We start from the raw sequence: 10,969 nt of genomic DNA on the forward strand, positions 1-10,969 counted from the left end.
AAACATAAACAATATCAATACATGGATAGATATAGACGATATGGGAAATTTTAAGTCCAAGAGTCTGTTTGATGTGTCGTGAAGGAAGAAAGAAACAGATTGATAAACGGACGGACATGTGAACTGGCAGACGGAACGATCGGCATATGCGGTTTTTATAATACATAAAGACGTAATAATTATTTTTTTTTGTGTAGACTAAGTGCATGTGATTCTATGGAACATTCCAGGATTCACTGAATAAGGTTAAGCCAAGCGATCAGCCAACATACAATTTTTTTTAATTATTGGCAGTACTTGGCATTGAGAATGTCAAGTCGTTCTCTTTTAACATTTATTCTTTGTTTACTTTTACTCCTATTTGATGACATTTTCAATCGGTTGATTTGACGTCCTCAATGATGTTCATGGGGCCTATCCACTTTATGTTTTCACAAGTGACCCAACCTTCTATTCAGGATTCACCAATAGAAGGTTAGGTCACATTCGAAAACATAAAGTGAATAGGCCCCATAACATCATTGAGGATGTCAAATGTGCCGATTGGAAATGTCATCAAATGTCAGTAGATTTTTGTTTTCTTTCATTCTCTCCTTCTTTCTCTGAAAAAAAACTATCTGTTTTGTTATTTGCTGTTTGTTAAACATTTTATGACATATGATTTTTCTGCTGACAAAGGCGTAGACGTATTCAATTCAAAAACTATGTTTCTTGAAGTCGCAGTCTTGGAAAAGAAAAAATTCTAAATGTAGTTTTTCAAATCTTTTATTTCGAAAATTTCAAACGTTTTAAAATTCAAATTTAAATAAATGACATATGCAAACCATCAACGAATGTGAGAATGTAAGCAAAGAGCAAGTTGACATCCTCAATGCCGACTACTGTCAAAAATTCAAAAAATTGTATGTCGGCTGATTGCTTGGCCTAACCTTATTCAGTGAATCCTGCCTTCTATTAGTGAATCCTGGGAACATTCATAGTTATGGAAAATTTTTTTTTTATCATGTGGAGAGTTCCAATATGAACAAGACCTTGTACCATTCTTATGCTAAGATGTTCACACTGTTTTTTTTCTCTTTAAAACACTTTGAAATATCAGTAGACGAAATGCCTACTAAACCACGATTATGTTTGTAAACAAAAACGATTATGTTTGTAGTCAAAACGCTAATGAATGTTAAAGAGGTGTGAAAAGGGAAAGATTTTAATGGACTGCTGACAGTGTCAGCGAATAGGAAAAAATGTGTAGCTGTGAATAAACTTCCGTGATACGACACACACAAATTACATGATATTGGGAATTTGGGAACAGGTATAAAAGTGGGTAAATGATGACAAGGCACTAATGTACACGGGAAGGATGGGGTTCAGATGAGGCAATCACACACACGTCACGACCACGTACCATTTTGCTCGGGAAGCGGAAGATACTCCTAGTGAGGGTGGTAAAACGGACTCAGTTAGATGACGTCACCTGTAAGAATACATGTTATTTTAGGCAGGCATGGTGGGAGAAAACTTACCTTTTCGATATTGCACACCAGGCATATTGCCCGGCATGAGACCAACAGGGTGTGGGAGTTCCCCACGTGACTGAACTCTAGGCGATGACTCCTATCCATGCACATCGATGTCTTACGCGTGTACTTGCAGCCCTCGAAGTTTTGTTGCATGGCCCTCTGCGGCTATTGTCTGCCTGCCACGGGTGTGTTCTGAAGAGCCCCAGCAATTGGTGATGGCCAGAGGGCTGTACTGGTCGGTTTGCCTTCATGTGTTGTGCTTTGCCATTTCATGTGTTTAGATTCCCTACCATATGGGAGTCGGTGTTGGCTCGTATGTCTCAATGGGGCTATGTATGTGTGATGCATGAGAAGGTAAATGCGGCGGTGTGACCGGTATGGGGAGTGAACGGTATGGTTGGCGATCTCAGGTGTCGGGAATTAATTTAATTTATGCTTAAACGACCAGATATTTGTGGGCTGTTTTTTTTTTATTCTGACAGTTCCAATAATTAAATAATTTGCCAATTATGTTGGGCACGTGGTGGTTGGTCAGTGGACAGAACATTCTGACGACGCAGAGTTATCGATTATGATTCACATCGAGTATCGATTTGTGAATATTCGGAGGACGGGTACTGGGTACACCCACAATGACCGTACGTCACGACGCCTTACGACGTGTGCGTTGGGGCGTAATAAGGAATGTTAATAATGATGTTCATAGGAATATGATCAGAATGATTTAATAAATTTCATTTTTAATTATTTGCGGAGTTTTGGTTTTAATAAGGTGTATGGCCCAGTGGGTCAGATAGCGTGGATGGTAATGCAAGTAATATTAGTACGAGAAATCGTACGACTTATCGTTGGTCTATGGTTTGAAATGGGATGACGGTTAATCTAATGATCATTCCCAATAGAATGACAGGGACAGTCAAGAAGACGGCAGAAGGTGAAACGCAAAGAAAATTTGGGAAAATACGGAAAATGGCCAAAGAAGATATTAAGGCAAAATGGTCATCTTGGAAAATACGCGTCTGGCGCGAAAAATACGGACCATATAAATAGACGACGAGAAAAATCCAGCTTCATTGTACATCAGTGGACCGACTGTAACAAGTGTTTTGTTTTTCAATCCAGAGGGATTGCCAATTGTAAAAGAAAAACGTATCAAAGACTTTGTGTGTGAACTTTTATTTGTGTATCATACAATGTGAGTAGCCAAATTAAAAGTGGATGTTTGACCGATGTAGTGAATGTTTCGTGGTGTTTGGTTTCTATTTTCTTCGTATAGATAAACAAAATTTGGAACTACACTGGCCTTCCTTGTAGAGTGGACGGAGGCCAGTGTCATTTTTTTTTCTGGTTTGGTCAACGAGCAGAGTGCCTCTTTGATGAAGTGTTGTGCCCAGCAGATTTGCAAGTACTTTTGCCGTGTGAATCCGATTTATGTTAAAAGTGTTGCTGGCGTTAGAGTTGTATCCCACGAGAAAGTTTGGCCGTTGGGAGATATATGATTAAAGCTCGACTGCGAAGTTTCCATCTAAGAAGATTTCGCCTGGCGCTTCCCCTCCCGCTGCCACAGGCTATCTAAAACAAGAGAAAAGCTCAAACCAATCAGAAATTTGCCGTGTAAATTAAGGTAAAAAGACTTACCGTAACTGTGTGTCCGTCTATATGTACTGGTGTAGAAAAACCATTCTTATAATTTGATGATCGTAGTCAAATCTGCAGAAAAGAAATTAAAAAAAAAAAAAAAATATTATTAGCTATTATTAGAAACTAAGTAAAGAAAAGATGTATAAAAAGTTATAGTAGATAGTTTATCTTAGGGAATAGGGAAATAAAGAAAAATCAAAGTGTAAAGAAATAATACTAGCTGGTAAAAAGAATTTAAAGGCTGAGGGAATCAGAGAAAAAAGGGATTTAGCACCTGTGATTATTTGTGTGTTTTGGTAGCAATAAAGTGGTTGCTATTCCGCCTAATCGAGCTCCATTAGTCGAGGTTAGATTGAGTTAGCAAAAGCGCCAAACTAAGAGGCGAATCGTATTGCAGGACTAAGGGCAGTTTTTGATCTATGGTTAACTCCAGAGTGAGCCAACGTTAATGAAAAGAAATTAGTATTGTTTTCTAATGTGGTAGCTATATATAAAAAAAGGAAAATTTACATGTTATAATATATTAAGTTATTAGTCTAGAAAAAGAAGAATATATCGATAGAATCAAAATTTATTAATTCATTTACCACCATTCTTAATCCTTAATAAATAATTATGTTTGTTTAATGTAGTAATATTAAAATTATGATGTTTGTGTAATCCTTTCAGTGGAAGGGGATTGAATGAGGTAAGTGCGTAAATAAAGTGTGTGGTCATTGGGGTCCGAATAAAATTGTATCTATAGGAGCCTTCGGACCAAGGAAGGGAGGGCCCAGTGCGGGACACTTCTATCAAAGTCCCTATGTCAGTGCAGTGTGGTTGTGAGTTGTGTTTAGTGGATCGTTTTATTTCTATCTTGTTATTCCTCTGGGGTTGACTTGGCGGGTTGAGTTCCCATGGCCCATTGCGAGTGATTGAAGGCCAATAGTCATCGCCGTTATAGAGGCACATAACATATTGTGTTGCTTATGTGTGGAATATCGGATCAACAACTTTTTGAGATATTAGAAAAATATCACAACTGTGCCGTTTAGCCTTCGGCATATAGATTTACTGTTTATCGTTTTTAATTTCAAATAACTTTATTTCATGTTACAAAAAATTGCAAATTTGACCATGAACATTTCACTCTACACTCACAGGACAAAATTTTATTCACTTATTCAACCATACATTATGTAAATCATTTAAATAACTTCAACATCTTCCAATAAACTTATTCTTAAATTTTTAACTTATTAAATATCCGTATATCGATTAATTGAGCCAATCGGGTAAGCATCATCCCACAAATTTTGGGCGCTCAACCGAAATAGAAAAAGTGATAAGACTTAAGTGAACATTGAAGTTATATTGTAGCCGTTGAGTGAAGCGGACGTATTTTTATTCCGCTCCTCAAAGAAAAAATAAATATATATTCGTATCTCGGAATATGTACTACCTATTACGAAAAAAATTTTATAGCATTTTGGAGTTGGCTAGAAATGAAATGAGCGACTGTGCCAATGTATTGAAAACAATTAAGGATTTTGTAGTATCACGGAATTCCTAACTTAAAATTTTCTTTTTAGAGGATACTTTATAGTTTTTAGAGCGCACAAAAAGCCGATTACTGGCTTAGTTGTATGTCCATAGTGGCATGGGGCGGATTAATATCTGCACCCTCTTTTCAACCTATCCTAATCTAACCTTAGTGAACATTGTGAAATTCATTTGTTTAAACCCCGCAAACAAAACGAAGACGCTCGCTTTTTGGTGTGTGTGAGAGAAAGAGTGCTAAGAGAGATTGTTGACAAAACACGAGTTTACGCGTTTAAAGTATTTAAAATGAATAACCGTCAGACTGCCCGTGCTTGGAGATTTTGCATGGGTTCGTAATAGTCTGTCGACAGAGAAGCGGACGACTTTTACAGTGCTTCATTAACTGGCGAAGGAGATAGAGAGAATAGAAAACGTCTCAGAAATTTTGAAGGTTTTTTGAAGGCAGAGTATGTGAAGGCGCACATGAAAACCTCGTACCTTATATCTATTTACTGCTTTTTAGGAATCGACTACGACGCTGACGATTAGTTTCAACATGTATTTGTAAATTAAAAAAAAGGGATGTTGCTGACTGCTGCTCCTGTTGATGAAAATGACGACGATACCGAAAATGAAGAACATGAAACCTGCGACGAGCAAGAAACGACGAGCGTTGATGATTAGAAGCAAAAGTAACGAAGTTTCGGCTGACGATGACAACGAGGCAGAGAATGACGTAGCAGATGAAGTTGAGCGGGAACAGAATAATGAAGTTAACTTGTGTGCCATACGACATGCTATGAAAGATGAGCATAGTTTATCTGGGCAAAGTAGCAAGCACCAACACAATGATGAGAGAGATGTCAAACCGAAAAGACGGTACAAAAATAAAGGCCACACAACAGCCGAAAGAGTCTTGAGTGTAAACAAACATTGGTAAACACAGTAGTAGATTTTCAAAGAACTTTGGAGACATCGAAGATTGAAACAGGTCGTTAGATGGATCTGGCGCATTGTCAATCAAATCGTGGCTCGAAGAGTTGTCATGCATTGGGATGAATTCCAGAAATTTGTACTCGCAAAGAAATCCCTGACAGATTTAGCGAAACTTTTTGTGTCCAGTGAAAGAGGTATCACGACTTGGTTCAAATTGAAAAAAGCTCCTTTAAATGAATTTGGACCATCATTGAATATTGCACAATTGCATCGACTTATTGCTGAGAGAAAAATTTTTCAGAAATGAAAGTGTGCATATGAAAGAATGAGCATCGCGTGGTTCCATAGAGGACGGTACTTTGATACAGTACATGATGGAAGGTATTAAAGGCTCTTTATCAAATAAAACAATTTTATACAGTGCGCGTAATTTAATTGATTTTAAAGAAAAGCTTAAATTTATGAGATGATGTGGCTAAAATACAGAAACAATAGCGAAGGGAAAAATTCCACAGACAAATCAAGTGTTAAAATTGATAAAAGATTTTGTGTTTTAAATGCGGTATGAAAGGACACTCATCGACATCTTATAAAGATAAAAAGAAAAAACTTAAGTGTTTTAGTTGTGAGAAATTTGGAGATATATCGAGAGACTGCCCTATGAAAATCGAGAAAACTGATATATCTAATGTTCGATTAATTTCTGACGACATTAGGTCTGTACGCGTACTTTTCTAGTAAAAATTAGCAAGAGAGTAAGAACAGCTTTAACTCTCTTTCGCTTTTTATTTGAATTAAACAGCTGAATTTCATAAAACAGCTGTTCAATGCTGCAAATTTATGCTGGGAAAAAAAATCCAGTAGAAATTCGCAAGCTCTCTATTACCAAACATTTAAAATTGTGCTCACCATCACGCACTCAAACTTTCATTTGGTAGGTTTCAGTAATAATAAAATGCGAAAAAAGTTAAACCATTAGGCAACTTTAATGTTAAAGTGGAGATCGAAGATGAGAAATATGATTTAACATTCCACGTTAAAACAAGTACTTCAATTGACGTCGAGGCAATTCTAGGAAAAGAATTCTGCAGGTTTGCTGAGATAAGTATAACATCTGACGGCCTGAAAATCTAGAAGGCCGATTCAATATCTGAAGAGACTCATAGTATTATGAAGATGGACGTTTGCACCAACGTTTGATGTAGATAATATGGCTAACGACGAATCCGTAAAGAAAGTGCACAATATTATCCAGAATTATATACCTCAGAAGACGACAAATGTAGAAATACGTATAACCCTTACTGACGATACACCCATATATTTTGTACCCCACGTAGACTTCAGTACCATAGGCATACGCAATGGATTTTTCCAATAATTTTTTCAATGTTGACAGCGATAACCGAAAATTTACGTCTTTTGTTACGCACAGCGGACAATTCCAATTTCTGAAAGTGCCGTTTGGACTTACCAACTCATCAGCAGATTTTCAACGACATGTAAATGCGATATTTAGAGACTTGACACGTGAAGGTATTGTGTTACCATATGTTGATGATATTATTGGGTTATGGACTAGAACTATACGTTAAAAAATTTCATTTTTTGAAAAGAAGAAAAGAAGCTATGGCAAAATATCCGCAACCGGAAGATACCAAGCAGGTAAAAAGATTTTTTGGATTAGCCGGATAGTTCAGAAAACAGATTTGATGAAAAAGGTTTGAAAAGGATTGATACCATTCAGATTTGACGACAAATAGATCATGGCCTTTAGCAAACATAAATACATTTTATGTAATGTACATGTTTTGAAAATATTTAACCAGAATTATGAGACTGAAGTACATACTGACGCTTCAATAGATGGGTCTTCGTCACCCAGTCTATTACATGAGTCATAAAACTAGCGACGCTGAAAGGAAATATTCCAGCTATGAACTTGAAGTGTTAGCAATAATTGAAGCCTTGAAGAAGTTTAGAGTTTATCTCATAGGAATTCAATTTAAGCTAGTCACTGATTGCATCCTTTTACAAAGACATTTGACAAGAAAAATGTGTATACTAGGGTCGCCTAGGAACAAAAGAGTATTTCACTCCAAAATTAGAAGAGAGAATCCAGAAGCAATTATGGAACTGTATTCCTCGTATAGACGAACACAACTTCTGCAAAAGATGCTATTTCCTGATTAACGACTCAAAGTACCATTTTTGGTAACCCTAGGATGTTGTTGTTGTAGCAGTGCTCTAGTTAAGTGGTATAAGCATGTTGGCGCTGTACAACAGCTTATAAACTCATCATACCAGCGAAGCGTAGATACAACACCATTTAAAATGCTAATTGGTACGAAAATGAAAACTAAAGAAGATTTGAAATTGAAGGAACTACTCGATCAAAAACTTATTGTTTTTTACGACGAACAATGAGATGCTATACGACATTCTGCGAATCAAGAGTACAAGAGCAAAACAGATGAGTTTTTAATCAAAAAAGTAAACCTGCGATTCAGTACAACGAGATCGATATTATAGCAATTAAACGGACTCAATTAGGAGGTTGACTTAAGCTTAACACCAAAGAATTTGCACCATATACAATTTGCCCGATTGTCCAAGCGATGATGACACGTGAGACAGCAGCATGACCGAGTCGTAGGAAGAGAGAAAAATAGGTATGCACATGCGACAATCAACTACCACAGTTCAGTGCTTGCGACGACGTGAAACAGTAAAGTTGTGCCAATACAATTCTCTACATTCTCAAACCAACATATTTCATTCATTCATTTAACCATACATTTTGTGTATTATTTAAATACCTCTAACATTTTCCATTAAACTTATTCTTAAACTTATTAAATATCCGTGTTTTGATAAATTGAGCCAATCGGGTAAGCATAAACCCATATTAATGCACAGGGGCAAACTTCTCACATATCAACGAGTGCAGTCCGATTGAAGATTAAGCTCAATGTTAAGAGGTCTCCTTTTTATAGCCGATTGCGAACAGAGCGCCGCTGTGCGAACTTTAAAGTATTTATTCGTGAGATACCGAACGGAATGTTGGAGAGTATGCCAAAATTGGACTAAGCGCATGGACCATTTGTGGTGCAGTCATGGTCAACATTTGCATGAAATAATCTCGAAGCATTAAATTATATGGACCGTACTTTCCATTCAAATAAAGACAATGCATTTTAGAGATTTTTATGTGTTTTGTTCTTGAAAAACTTTCCTATATCTCTTCAAAAGCCACTCTTTATATGGTAATTATATTAAAATCGAATTCGGATTCGGACATATATATCTCAACTTGAAAATAGTTGTGTAGACTCTAAGATGGCAACAAAATTCGATTTTTAATTTTGCCCGATTTTTAATCATTTTTGGCTATTAAATAATAGAGTACCAACCCTTAAGATGAACATTGACATATCCTAAACGAAACTTTCGTTACCAGTACTGAACATTTCGCTGCAGATACGAAGCTCAAATGAAATTTTCGTGTTATAACAGAATGACATAACAGGGATTGGTGAATTTTTTCTTGAAACTATGTATTTTAACAGCTTGGCTGCAACCGAAAATTTTGTTTTTCGCGTACTCCGTTTTACTCTGAAAATTCCCCATGAATATCAATGTTTGTCGCGTGCACATGTCCCTGTCGTCAATGCGTCGTCGTACAGTGCTACATTTAGTGTCCCCTCCGTTACAGAATCAAACAAAATTCAAACATAACACAGTGCCAATTTAAACAGATCAATAATAAAATACCTCACCATAATAACAAATATCTAACAAAACGCGAATAACTAAAACAAAAAACGAAACATACCCATAACATCCTAAGCCAATAACAACAATCACCATCATCAATGTAGTTAATCCACAAACAACAAATCAACAGTGCCGCTACCATTCTGCTCTCACTGAGATGACAAGCAGAAACGAATGAATTCACCACACAAAGGACTTTTTTGTCTCCTGCCCGCCCCCTACTCTCCCATCGTGATGAAGTATACACTCTAGTTCTCTCGTTGCTATGCTCCCACTGCTTTAGGCATAACACTAAGCAGAGGGGGTATTCAAAGGTTAGGAGTGAACGAGTTTGTTTTCTTTATTACACATTAGTGTTTGCCTTTGTTCTCTTTTCAAATGTTCAAATGATGGTTGATTTCCAAATACATTCAGCCAATATACGAGGGTTGAAGGCAATTTTTTTTTTCGCGGTGCATGCACATATTCAATTTCATCGTCATAACATTCTAGCTCTTTGTGAAACCCAGGTGCGTGAGGATTCAGATCCACAGGATTTTCACATCCCTGGGTACCACACTCTGTCTCTTTTTATTTTGCACAGAGGCCTCGTGATGTAGTGTTCCAAAGACGACAACACCTGGACTCACAAGATCCTGAATTTAACTCCCATTGGGTTAAATTCGGCATTGGATCACATGTACTGCACTTCGGATTTTTATATAGAAGTCCAAACTCAGAAAGGGAGGCTTCCATGAACGGCTTTGACGCCCTTTCTGATTCCTTTACAAATATTTTGGAGGATTTTCCGGGCAGTGAAATTGTTGTCGCTGGGGATTTGAATGTCCACAACTCCTCCTGGCTTTCCCATTCTAGTCATACGACTATTGAGAGCCCATACATTGAGTTTGTCGCTGCGCACAATGGTTTGGCGCAACTAGTGAACGAACCGACACATATCGCATGTGTCCAAGGGCACCAAAATAATACTCTTGACCGTTTTTTAACTTCACTATTTTAGCATCTCGTATTCTGCTCTTCGTACAGCTTCCTTCCCAGTCCCGAAGCAATCAATATTTTTATACGAAAAAGCACGTTGGGTTGAGCTCAATGGATTCTTTCAGCATTTTAATTGGAAACTATGTTTTCTAGATGACGATATAAATGCTACTGCTGAAATGATTGAGAAGATAATTTTAAATGGAATGAGGATATTTATTCCAGTTTAAGGCCGGTACTATATTCGGGTTTCACGTTGAAACTCCATATAAAAAAATAAACTCCATATAAAAAAATAAACGAAATGTGTTCGTTTCGTCATAACTTTTTCGGGTCGTCCATTGAAACAAAACCACAGTCGCTGTGCAACAAGTCATTTTCTTACGCAAAATAAACGCGATCGTCAAACTTCTAATTGTAACTGGGAGTTTGTTAGTGTTAGTGATGTTGTTCACACGTACTCTGGTTGGAAAAAAATAAAGTGTTTGTGGATGCATAAATAAAAAAGTATTTTTTTAATATAAGTAAATATACTCGAAAGAAAAATAAATACTTTTTCACAACGTGTAACTCATTCAATCTGTACGAAATCATAA

General features: G+C 36.9%; 2 long non-coding RNA genes across 2 annotated transcripts; both read right to left on the bottom strand.

Moving 5' to 3' along the window:
* Positions 1 to 1,177: 1,177 nt before the first annotated feature.
* LOC131995737 (uncharacterized) lies at positions 1,178 to 2,130 on the bottom strand. The gene is made up of 2 exons (XR_009397587.1): positions 1,524 to 2,130; positions 1,178 to 1,474 (listed from the first exon to the last, which is right to left on the bottom strand). It is a non-coding gene; the product is annotated as an uncharacterized LOC131995737 (long non-coding RNA).
* Positions 2,131 to 2,677: 547 nt separating this feature from the next.
* Positions 2,678 to 3,252, bottom strand: LOC131996278 (uncharacterized). Its single transcript, XR_009397745.1, has 2 exons — positions 3,159 to 3,252; positions 2,678 to 3,092 (listed from the first exon to the last, which is right to left on the bottom strand). It is a non-coding gene; the product is annotated as an uncharacterized LOC131996278 (long non-coding RNA).
* Positions 3,253 to 10,969: the final 7,717 nt, after the last annotated feature.

The sequence above is a fragment of the Stomoxys calcitrans genome, chromosome 3 (genome assembly GCF_963082655.1).
Source record: "Stomoxys calcitrans chromosome 3, idStoCalc2.1, whole genome shotgun sequence".
In the NCBI taxonomy this organism is placed as follows: Eukaryota; Metazoa; Arthropoda; class Insecta; order Diptera; family Muscidae; genus Stomoxys; species Stomoxys calcitrans.